This window comes from Drosophila hydei, unplaced genomic scaffold (genome assembly GCF_003285905.1).
Source record: "Drosophila hydei strain 15085-1641.00,03,60 unplaced genomic scaffold, DhydRS2 tig00000149-arrow-pilon, whole genome shotgun sequence".
NCBI lineage: Eukaryota > Metazoa > Arthropoda > Insecta > Diptera > Drosophilidae > Drosophila > Drosophila hydei.
This window is the reverse complement of record NW_022045678.1, coordinates 4,078,787-4,090,344: the sequence shown is the minus strand read 5'-3', so window position 1 is coordinate 4,090,344 and position 11,558 is coordinate 4,078,787.

Genomic DNA, 11,558 nt, shown 5'->3' with positions numbered 1-11,558 from the left:
TGGTCGAGGTTATGGTTACGCAGTTGGCCACTTAACCCACATGGTGGTCCGTCCGATCAACGGTTTCCAAATCGCTAACGTTACTTTGTTTGTAATGGAGTATTTGGATGGAGCTGCAGCAGTTGGGGGATAATGCGGTTCCCATGTTAGGTCAACGCCAGGTTCGTTTCGCTTACTCTAGCCACATTACAAAGTCCATTCGAATGACTTTCTACCCTTAATATGTACATATGGAAATCCTCTTATTGCCTCATCCATCATTATCATTTAGGCAAGCTGAAAAATCACGCTACCTTTCCCTGAATATATAACGCTTTATTGCCAGATAATTTCATTATTTAGCCAAAACATAATCAAATGTGCCATATCCATCACATCTAAAGGTACACACGCACACACACACACACACACACACATTAATGTACAATTAATTTCATAAGCTCATAAAAACGTGTGAAGATGAAAAAAAGGAACTGCTGAAAAAACCGCACACAGAGTTACAAAAATCAGATAAAGGTGGATAAATAGGTAGCTGAGAGGGGTGGGGCGGGTCTGGCATAGAGTGTTGATGGCGATTGCATGAGCGAGCCAGCTCGAGGGAGAGGAGCGGGCAAGGGAGAGGGAAATTATATATAATCCCGACGCGCAATCAGCGTGTAAATTATAAGCGGGCCTTGCCTCAAGGGGCGTGGCTGGGGCGAGACCAAGCTAAAGTACCGCAAAACTTGCAAGCGGTTGTGAAAATAAAGTAATGCGAAATAATCCTTGGGTTGTTATCACACACACACACACACACACACACACACACACACGTACGTATAGTGTATGTGCACAGCACGACATTCGCTGAGCTCGCGTGGCACACAAAAGCCTAAAGAGCGCCCGTATTAGGGCAGAGCGTAGGGGAAAGAGAGCTGGATAGAGGTGGGCGCTGGGAGGTGGGAGATGGGAGGTGGGTTAGGGGAGATGAAAATGGAAAATGCAAAATGGAAGCGAAGCCCTGACAGGGACAGCGACAAGGACAGCAACAGCGCCTGGGCACTGTGACAGGATATTTACACAACGAGGATATTTGCTTAGACGTCTGTGTAAGCCCATATGTGTGTGTGTGTGTGTATAGCGGTAATTTGAGCAGAGCAAAAGATATTATATACGTGGTGAATACATTGTATTGGGCATGTGTGGAAAATATATCAGATTGTCGCTGCGCTACATTCAGCAAAGTTGTTCCAATTGCGGACAAAACATAATTTACGATCGCATATGAACTTTGAAAACGTATCGAATTACTTGATCGATCAACATGATCATAAATTAGCAGCAGAGCTTGAGTATTGCTCGATAAATGAGCTAAGTACAAGCAGCTAAGTTGTATAGTCAACTGAAACATGTGTAACTCACCTTGTTTCCCTGTCTATGGTGATTGAATGCAGCATTAGCTTGTATATATATATATATTTATTGATATTTAAAGCAACTAAATCAAGTCTAAGAATTATATTTCGTAATTGAAACAGATGTACAATTAATTACTTTTCCATTTAACATTTGTCTGGCTGCAGCGCTTAAATTACTTGATCAAATTTAATTCGATATAAAAAAGTGTGCAAGTCCAGACAAACAATATCATATCATTCAAGATTCTCTTGTCAGGCAATCGATCAATTATCAATATTATAAGAGCTTCAGTTGAATATGCTCAGCTGCAGCTGTTCCAAATACCAAGAATTGCATATTGATTGAATAACCTTGTTACTAATCAAAGCTTTCTATAACTCAGCACAGAATTTGATGCCAGAAGCTGTTCTATGAATGGATTTTAGTTAAACGTTGTCTGCTCTTATTCTTGTGAACTTGTGAAATGGTTTTGTACCGCCTTCAGTAAGCGAATGCTGCCAACAGATTTTTAAGTGTAAGCTCGCTTAGCCTAGCATCCTCTATCCATATACATATTCTTTTTGCATCTACCTCGGCAGTTATAATGGTTTTAATGAAATTTTTATCTTTTGTTGCAGGAAGCCCAACAACAGCAGCAGGAGCAGCAGCCACTGAAGCCGACGAGGCGTTGACAAGCCGCATTGTCATCAATTTTGCCTTTGAGAAAATACACACATAGCCAACGAGGCGGGCGAGCGAGGCGATGGAGGAGAGGTTGCCCGGATGATGGATGGAAGGCAAGGTGTTCGGTCAACCATTTGATGGGCTTATAGTTTAGATTATGGAACATTTTTTAATTTATGCACAATTTCGTTTAGGCCCAAAGTAACAAGCGTAAACTGGGCGAGATCTCAGAAATAGGTCATTGTCACTAAATATGGAAACAGCACAAGCAATTGGCCTCGGTTAAGGGAATAGGAATGGGGAACGAAGGCGTGAGTACTGCATGAAACTCGCCTCGAAATCCGATTATGCGCGTGCAATCATTTGTGACCCTCGGGCTAAACGGGCACAGAAGAATGGGCTCAAATGGATTAACGCTTCAATTGAGAATTCATTTAAAAAGCAGCCTAACAAACGCTGTCCCAGCCTCAGCTGAATCCTTTTTTCCAATCAATTGTTCACACAGCCTCCGCATCGAATTACACGAGGTCTGAAATATGAGTATGAGTAATTCTTCAGCATGTTCGCAGATACAAGATACAAGACACAAGATACAAGATACACGATACACGATACCAGATGCAAGATATGCTCCGTTCGAGCGCAAAATCTATAATTCGTGGAAGTAAAATGTTAATTGAGTTATCAATGAGTACAAGACACCTACACGAGCCTCGTTACCAGGTATTGTCGAGGTCTTTGAATTGTTGTTTCATTAAAGCAATCTAGATTTTCGAGTGTCGTTTTCCGGCTACCGAAACCCCAACTGCCAAGGATTGTGTTTCGTGCAGAGCATTGACAGCTGAAGGATCGATCGATAGAGAGATTTGTGTTATAAACAACATTTTGCTCTGCTCTTTAAACCTTCGTTTAACTTGCAAAAGCCATTTGAACCGAACAGAGCCACATAAATATTTCTTCTCAATATGGCACAAAAAGTTTCGGTGGCCATAAGTCAAGCATATCCTGATAGCCTGGCCCCAATGCAGCCATGCAAAGAAGAAATAACTCGTGTATTTTCGTATGCCACAGCATTTTATTGATAAACTTGTGCCTTAGTCACCGACCACAGCCAGTCCAAGGACCACAGCGCAGTCCACTGAGCAATGAGCAACACAAAAAGCCAACTCTGCTCCATGCACGACTTCAGCAATAGACGCTTCAATTTAACCCCCCTTGCCTCTTGCTGCTCCACCCACTTCCCACTTCCTCCTGACGCAATCAAATCCCAGTTGTCGCAGACCACAGCAGCCTTGAGAAACACTTTTTTCTATAAGCTGAAAACTTTATATGCACTTGGTCTCTCGTGGAAAAGTGGGCTGCGTTGGGCGAACACCTTTTGGCAAGTGGAGACCACGCAGAACGCAGTTGAGATTCTCCATGTTCGGAATGATCAACCAGCACGCACATGCAAACCGGCTGAGCTCGAGGAATGCTGCCTCTGCTGCGGAGCTGCTCTAGACTAATTGAATTGAAATCAATAAAATTGTAAAATAAACTAGTTAGACTGTTGCATTCGGGCTCCAACGACTGCGTAATACTCGCTCACAGCCTGCAAAGAAAGATAATATATTCGAAATTTCTTTACTTTTCTGAGTTCATCTTCAGAGCTTTAAGTTTTGAAAGCTAGTAGACTGGGAAAATATCATGTTTCTCAAAACAATATAGATTATTACAGATTATTATCTTAATCATTTATGAATGAAATGCCTACTGAGTTCTATAGTTCAACTTATATAGAAAAACGAACTAATTCCAAGCAAAATATTACAACAAACTAATATACTCTTTTCACTACTTAAGCAAGTAGAGAAAGTAGCGCCAGACATTTGTCTCAAGTTGCGGCCGCTCCTCTTAGGCAGCGTTGCGGAAAAACTAATGAGCATTTGCCTTTGCCTACGTTTATGGCTAAAAGTGAGCCACAGGCACCTGCCGATGCTCCTGAACGTACGTGAGGACATGTGGACATGTGGACATGTGGACATGTAGGCCGCCTCAATGGAGTGTTTAATTTATGCGTCGCATATGTCACCAGCAAATAGGTTAAAAAATGGCAGAGACAGGGGCAGAGCAACGGCCGCAGCTCAGGTATTTCAGCCATAGCCCCAGCTGCGCCCAGCTCGGGGCTCGCACGTAGGACGTCGGGCCAAAAATTTAATTAAATTGCACGCTGCACGAGTGCTCCTATTATTATTATTACTATTATTATTAGCAAGGTTCGTATGCGATTCTTGTCGTTTGCCCATTTCGGTTCGCCACGCGAATCAAGTTACAAAAAAAAGTAAATTTGATTTGGAGATGACCTACAACTGCGATGTTAGCTGTCTTAACTCTGTCTATATGTATAGGAATAATACACATGATATTACTTGACTAGTACAAGTAGCTAACATATTTATTGATGTGATCTATATGAAAGAAGATATCAAAGAAAGAATTTTAACTTGAGCTGAGTACTACAGAAAATAATCGACGTTTGTCATTTTAAAGGTAAACCACATATAAGTATAACGTCATCAGATACGTATTCATGACTTGATTAACTCAGTTTCACTTCCTCATCAAGAATATATAAGCTCTCTGATGACAGGGATTCTTACCTACAACATATTATATACATCCACTCAGAAATATCACACTCTACTCAACCAATTTAAATGAGTCTTTAATATTATTATTTGTAACATATGATAATAAAAATGTTGTAATATAAGCATATATAATTTTATTTTAAAATACGTATAAAACGAAGTCAAACAACAGAAACTTAATTAATTATTGTGAATCAGATTTGTGCTGAACTTAATGCAATTAATTGGTTTGAGTCATTACGAGTATATTTGTTTTGAGAATCTCCATCTACAGCTGAAGACATATATTCGTTGGCACCTTTGTCTTATAAAGAGATTAGATTTATTGGATACTCCCATTAGGCACTTGCGAAGTCGGAAAATACTATATCTGGTATAACACAAAAGCTATTATTTTGGGTGCTAAAGACTTGACATATCTCGTGCTGTTAGCCCAAAGCCAATACGCCCAAAAATGGATTAATCTGTGAAAAATGGGAAAAATAAAAATAAAGGCAATAATTAAGTTACTGTTGTCCATCTATGCAGATTTAAGAAAAAGTAGAAAACTGTCAGTAGGAAAAAGTGAGATCCTCCAAACATTTGACTTCATAACTTAATATTTGACAGTGAATTTACTTCAGACTTTCTCTTGAGATTGACACAAAAATGATATATCGAATCAGAAAAAAACTATCAGAGTTTAAGAGTAAAAATCGTGAATGGATGATAATCTCATCCACAGACAATCAATATTATATATTGAATAAATTTAAATTAATTTTGAATTAATTCCATACAATTTAATTATCCATATGAAAATTCTCAACAAAATCTTAATGAAATTCAGTTCTAATCAACATACGTAATAGTTACTTTCGCAAAACATAATTTCTATGTGCCTGCAAGCTTCTGTAAGGTAAATCGTTTACCTTTGCAAATATTCTTAATGGATGATAGATGCAATCGAAGTCATATTGAGTTGACATCAGAAATGCTTGCTTTACATGTAGCCTAATTCGTGATGGACTTATTTTAATTATTATCAAATTAAATTCTCAGCTTGAAATCAGTAAAGCGCTCTACAGTTCAAGTCGTACTTATAGCTAATCAGCTTTCCGTTCACATATAGAATGCATATTGTCGAGGAGCTGCTGTCGATTCACAGCTGAGGCAGCGGATTACCATTCCCAGCTAGACAATATTAGAAATAGCAAATGGCACAACTGGATGCGATAGACAAACTCAGAACCAGAGTTGAACACAGACACAACGAGGAGAGACCGAGACCAAGGCAAATACAGAGGCATCATTAATCTTCGACCACATTCAATAATCATACATAGGAAGTAGCAGATAGCCCGGCTGCCAGACGAGCTAAATGCCTGGCTGGTGGCTGGTGGCTGGTGGCTGGTGACTGCTTGGTTGCCTGGTTGCCTGGCATGCGGCATGCTGCATGCTGTGCGCACTTAACCCCATAATGCCCCCAAAAACTGCAGCAGCAATAATAATGCAAGAGTCGAGAGACAAGAGAAAAGAGCACGAGAACTGAGCAAAAGCTTTAAATTATGCCAATGATTTGTTGCATAAAAGCAAGTGGCAAGTGGCAAGTGGCAATACGGCAATGTGGCAATGTGGCAGCTCGGCGATACGAGCAACTATGCTAGCCAGCTTGCTGGCTTTCAAGCGGATAGCCAAAAATGAAAGCCGACAAATTTGTGCAGCTGCAGTCGAAGCCGGCACAAAGCCAAGTCAACTTGGCTAACACATGCATAAATATATACATGTTCATGTGTGTGTCTCTCTGTCCGTGTGTGTGTGTATTTACTGATTTTGGCAGCAAATAGCATAGCCACATTTGTCGCTTCAATGGTCCGTCCCCCCCAACTCCTGCACAGCCCCGTCTGCTTGCACCCACTCCGACATCGACAGCAGTCTGCATAATTTTTATTCTATGAATGCCTTGGCAACGCTTCTGTTGCACTGTACAGCCCTCCACAGAGACCTCCTCCAATAACAACAGCAACAACAATGCCAGCCCCCATTGACAATGGCAAATGATTAAGTTGCTTATTCGACAAATTGATGTTGAAATTTGTAGGCGTTCGCACAGTTCGTACAGAGCCTTTGAAAAGTAATGCTACACTGCTCTCAGAAAAGGGCACCAATTTTGTGAAAAGATACAATTTCGATATATATGTAACTCTGCTAACAAGAAATATTAATGAACTTTGCAATAATTGAGAATAAATTGAATTTCTTAAATATTTATCTTTTATTCGGGTTTTTTTTTTAATAAAATTATAAAGCTTCACAGCTAGAAACTCCTTTAAATTAGATACACACTTTAAATATGTACTTTGTATAGACTTAAGCCCGTGTCAATAAAATATCATTTTCCTAATACTATTCAAACTCTCATTTCTGAATTTCATTGATATATAGAAATATGTATTAAATTTAGAAAGTCCAACAAGCTGCAGTTGCAGCTTAATATTCTTAGAAACTTTATTAAATTAAAATTTACTAATTTAAGATGTGAGTTGTAAATTTTGAGTTGACAAATAATTGATAGGATATTTACAAGGCTACAAGATAATGTAGTCGTTCGCCTGAAACGCCATAGCGAAACATAAAACACCCAAAGCGAACTTCTATTGGTGGAGTCCACTGTGACATGGGCCCAAAGTTTTGTGTCGAAGCCAATAACTCAGGCAATTCCCCAAACGGGGTCGGCATGCCTTGGTTTTGGGTGGCAGCAGCACTTGCAACAATTAATCACACGTGGGCCTTGGTCCAGTCCGCAGTCCTTAGTTGGCGACATATGTGGGAAATTTTGGTGAGCTGGACTAGCAACCGGCAACTGGCAACTGGCAACTGGCAACTCGCTCGCTGGCTAAGCGAAAACATTTTCGGATGAATAATGACAGCTGGCAAAAAGTCAAAGGCGAGTCAAAGGCGCAAAACGGCAACACGACAAACTGTTGGGCAGAATGAAAAATGAATGCAGGTGCCACGCGCTGTGGCATGTGGGGAGTGTGTGGGGCGCCCAATCGATTGGCAGTGCCAAAAAAAAAATGAAGAAAAGTTTTAATGAATTTTCAGAGGCGTGATAATCTAGACGGAAGCCAGCTCCCATTATCAGCAACGTTGTCTCTACGGCATGTCGCTCACATCAAACGCTGTTCACGGCGGATCCGCGGCACGACCGAGTAATTCAATAAAACTTTGCGACAAATGAAGCACCCAACGTCGAGTTGCAGCTAACTTCAATCGACATCCCAGTGATGGGGCTGAAGCTGAGCTCTGGCCTCGGTTCAGTTCGGTTCGGTTCGGTTCGGTTCGGTTCGTGGGTAGCAATGAGGCGTTGGCTTGCAAATGAAAATGATTTCCTTCCATGTCATTATTATGTATTCTGGCGCGACGAACGCGAATGTTTCGACTTCGACTGGGACGTCGACGTCGACATCGACTCCAATCCACCAATTGCAAGTGGCTTTTCTCCTTTTCTGCTGCTTCTTCTCCTTCGTTGGCTCATCGAAAGTCCCGCTGAGATAAAAAGGGCAACAGCAGTGGGGCGATAGCTCTTAGCCAGCATCGAATTTGTTGGCGTTTGTCTGCGTTGTATGCTTTCCGTTTCCGCTTCCTTAGCTTTGCAGTTTGTTGCTTCACCCCTGCCCGTGCCCCTGCACCTACCCCTAACACCTACACCCTTGGCGGGTTTTTCGAAAATTTTTCGCATAAAAAATAATAAGAAAAGTTGTATGCTAATGCTGCTGGTGCTTCAGCATTTGCCTCTTTTCTCTCGGCTGCTGCTGCGTGTTTTATGTATTGCAGAATAGAAAAGGAATTGAAAAACAATTTTTGCATTTGGCATTTCACTGCTGGATGGGGCAGCTCGGAAACTTTCAAGGCGAACGCCTTAAACAAGAGAGATTCCAAGTCAAATACTTGGACATTGATTATGTGCGCTCTTAAAGTCGAAAAGTTGCCAATAGCCCAGCTGTGATTAGCCACTGCTGCGAGCAACTCCTTGACAACCATAAGAAAGAACAACAACAACGACAACAACAACAACCCGTGCGCAACAACAACAACGACCGCAATCTTTAAAGCAATTCCAAATGAGTTTCATCAACTTTTTAATTAGTTTTGCAATCAGAAAAACATCAAACTTCGCTGCAATTTAGAACAATCATTGGAGCCAGGACGGGTACACAGTTAGCCAGCGATATCAGAAAACTTGGCCATAATAATTTCAAAGGTAAATATTTATATTTGCGCTAATGCCCTGTGGCCATAATCAACAGCTTCTAGAAATGGCCACCGAAAACGAAGAACTGAAGAACTGAAAATGCGTCGCCTGCTCTTTCAAAGTAATCAATTTTTGAGGCCATGCCGACCCACATTGGCGCAAAAAGTTGCTGCAGTCCTACCGGAACCCATCCTCGTCAACAAAACCTGGTCGAGCTCATCCGTTGAAAGTTCAAACATCACCTGGCATAGCCGCTGGCATAGGGCTGGCAATGGCTCCGTGGGGGAGCGAGCTCTAGACTGACGACTACCTGTCGTCATTTTGTTGCTGTTGGCTTCTGAAGTGTTGTGGGCGTGGTCGTTATGGGTCATAAGAGTGTGAGAAGGGGGAGGGGGCTGTCAAAGTTTTTTTGCGCGCACACACAGCTACTGAAAAATTGAAATGCTGCCTCACGTGCTATGAAATTTTTTATATTTGTTGATTTTTGGCTTAGAGTGTTGACCAACAACAAAGTTCCCAGTTGCCAGTTGCCAGTTGCCAGTTGCCTTTTGTTTTTGTTTCTTTTTTTTTCAATTTTGCCCCTTTTTGCTCAACATTCCATATTCCATTTCGTTTTTCCTGTAGCTCAAGTTTCAATGAGCTCGTCCCCCGCCGCCATCCAAACGTTTTTCTGTTTTAGTTGTGTGTGACTTTTATGGCAATATTGGCAGCCGCACGCAGAAAAAATTGAAGTTCGGATCGCGTTGTTTTTAATAACTTAATATCTTTTGTCAATTTGCTGGAGCGCTTTAATTTGATTGAAACGAAACTGTTCAAAGTTTGCCTTTCGGCTTTTCCATTACTCCATTCCTTTTTAATCGCAGCAGCAGCAGCAGCTGCAAGGGTAGCAAGGTAGCAGCAGCAGCAAAATGGGAAACGCATCTATCTAATTGGTCTTTTGATTTGAATTTACCAATGGGTATGAAATGGGCAAGCTTAACCAGTGTAGACTTTATTAAATTATGTTAAGCAGCTACTTGGCTTAGTTGAAAGGACCAAAAAAGGATAAATAAATATATATATATAAAAGCTTTATATATATATATATATATATATATATATATATATATATATACAGTACTTCACTTTAGTCGGGCACTCCTTATAAACGTGTGCCTAAGCTTGCCTGTGCATTGTGTGTCCAGGGTATCCACAAGTAGCAAAGGCCCTACTAGAGCACTCTTACTAGTTTAAATATGTTTTTCGCTATTATGTTTTATTAGCATGTTACAAAGTTAATTTTAAGTTAAAAACATTTCGTTATTTTTATTGCAATATGAGCACAAGTTTAGGCTGAATTGTTAAGTAATAAAAAATTTTTGCATTTGAGTAATCCATAAAAATTTAAAGCGCCAACTAAAAAGGGAATTTCAACTTAAATTTCTCTTATAGAATGCCAATTATTTTCATGTTATGTTATTTAAAGTGTTTTTGATTTGAAATTCATACTTCAGTCTTTTCGCAAGCTTTAATTAGCTTTGGTATACTGAAATGTTGCCCTGAGCAGTGTAGTCACATGATGTTAAGCATAAGCCAAAGATAAATGAAATACATTAAATGCATATCAATACATATTTGCATTCACATTAACAAAAAAACTTCAATATTATTTTTATTAACCCGGAAATGCTTGGGTTTTGCGCTCTTTTAATTATCTTCAAACATTATGTTAGCAGCTGTTAGCCAATGCAAAGCTGTTGAGTTGAACAAACAATATGATAAAACGTCTTGAAACTGTACAACTCAACATTATGCTAACTCAACTACTAATAGATGCGAGCATATTCTAATAATCCTGTACACTTTAAGCTCGGAGTTGGGCTATGTCGTTATGTCGTGGCTTTAGTGTAACTGCTTTTCGTATTAGCTTTTGATTTGGATAGTGGCTTTAGTTAAATGCCAAGCAACTCGGCTGTGGCACGTGCCCAACGTGCCCGGCGCGCTCAGTGAGCGCTTTTTAAAGACATTGGCAGCGTTAACGCTGCGAGAGCAGCATAGAAAGCAGCCAGCAAGCAGAAGGACCAAAACTAGTCGCTGTGACAGGCATATTAAAAAGGACACAGTCACACATCGTGCCCCGCCATGACGTGCCAAAAACTAAGTAGTGTCAGTGCAGCCATCAAAGGGCATGCCATGAAATGGCGTCTACCTCATAAGCTCTGCACGCGCTTAGACAGGCACTACACGTACAGGTGTGTGGGCAGTGCCTATCCCCTGTGTCCCGATCTAGACTCCTAGTGCTCACCTGGATTGCTCCTCCTCAAATAGGCAGTTGGCATTACATGCCTTTTGTGTTGCCACCACGCTTGGCCTGCCAAAGAGATTGGCTCGGGGCTGTGTGTACTTGAGTGTGCGTGTCTGTATGTGTGTGTGTGACTGTGTCTGTATGTGTGCGTGTAAGGATTGCAGATGGTTAACCCAAACCCCCTGCATTTGCGACAGCCTCAACATAGTGGAAACCCAAACAACACTTCGCTCTTAGTACAAGTTGTTTTAGGGTAAGTGATGGGCGTGGCCAGGCTCAATTGTTAGCGATATACTTACACACGAATATATATTTTACCTAACTGTCGTCCCCATTTGCCCATTTGCCC